Genomic DNA, 1,529 nt, shown 5'->3' on the forward strand with positions numbered 1-1,529 from the left:
ATATATGCAGTAACGTATATATAAAAGAGAAGAATGTTTATATATTATCGTAGCATGTAAAGAAAGAAAAGAGTGCTTTGTTATTGTTGCAAAAATTGCATCTGATCGTACTCCTATTTATACATGCATAAAGTCTTCATTTTTTACCTTCATTAAATGTGATTTCTCCTTGGTAACACGACATTTCACCATGGAAAAGTTGAGCCGCCCATGTTAAATGAGCATCCATCTTATACTTATCACAACACTCCCCCTTGGATGACCATTTTGGATTATGCCTCATTAAAACCTTTCTAAAGAAAAACCCAATTGAAAAAAATTTTAGTGAAAGAAAAAGAGTACAATATCCTTTGTGACGGGGACTGCCTCATTAGAAACCTTGTCAAGAAAAATTCAATAGGGAGAAAAACCTGACCAAGAAAAAAAGTACAGTCTCCTCTTTTTGACAACATTATTTTATATCTTGAAATCGGCGCATCCCAATCTGATGTACCAATCTTTCAAAGGAAGATGTTGGAAGTGAATTTGTAAATAAATCTGCCAGATTATCACTTGAGCGGATTTGTTGGACACCAACTGTTCCTTAATTTTGAAGATCATGAGTGAAGTAGAATTCGGGAGAAATATGCTTTGTTCTATCACCTTTGATGTATCCACCCTTAAGTTGAGCAATGCATGTTGTATTATCTTCAAACAGAATAATCACTACAAGAAAATGGAACATTTGTAACAAAAAATTTGTATCAAATTTAAAATTGTTACAAATTATGGTTTTTTCTTAACAATAATTAGTTATTGTTACAAAATAAGAATATTTTGTAACAACAAAAAAATTTGTTACAAAACATTTCAATATTTTGTAACAACGTAATTTCTTTTGTTACAAATTATGTTGGCTTTCGTATCGAATTGTTGTTTTGTTGCAAAATATTACAATGTTTTGTAACAAAAGGTTATATTGTTGCAAAACTTCTAAATATTTTGTAACAAAATATCTATTTGTTTTAAAATTTATAAGTATTTTATAACAAAAAATTAATTTGTCACAAAATACACTATTTTTTGTAACAAATTATTTATTTGTCACAAAATTCAAAGTTTTTTGTAACTAATAAAAGATTTTATTTTAACATATTAAATATAAAACTCCGAATTTTTGAAAATTAACATAATGAGTTATTTATGATTTATTATATTTATTTAAGATTTTATATTCAAAAATTTATTTTACTAAAAATATTTAAATCAAATTAATGATACTTTGAGTTTAAAATTATTTTAAAAATTAAATAATAAATTATTTATGATTTATTATATTTATTCTAAATAAATTTTTAAATTTTTTTATATTAAATGGGGTATTTTCTTATTTATAATTTAAAGTTTTTGTAATCGAAAAAAATATAAAAATTTTATATAATTTGATTTAAATATTTGAGATTTTTAAATTAAATACTTTAAGTTTTATGAATAAAAAAATTAATTTGATTATCTCTAATTTTTTTTAATTAGTGTTTATTTGAAAATAA

The 1,529-nt window shown here is 23.5% G+C and overlaps 1 pseudogene; it reads right to left on the reverse strand.

The window, feature by feature from the left end:
• Nucleotides 1-229, reverse strand: part of LOC107477756 (B-box zinc finger protein 24-like) — a 3,601-nt pseudogene extending 3,372 nt beyond the window's left edge.
• Between the last annotated feature and the right edge of the window lie 1,300 nt (nucleotides 230-1,529).

The sequence above is a fragment of the Arachis duranensis genome, chromosome 3 (genome assembly GCF_000817695.3).
Source record: "Arachis duranensis cultivar V14167 chromosome 3, aradu.V14167.gnm2.J7QH, whole genome shotgun sequence".
NCBI classification, from domain to species: domain Eukaryota; kingdom Viridiplantae; phylum Streptophyta; class Magnoliopsida; order Fabales; family Fabaceae; genus Arachis; species Arachis duranensis.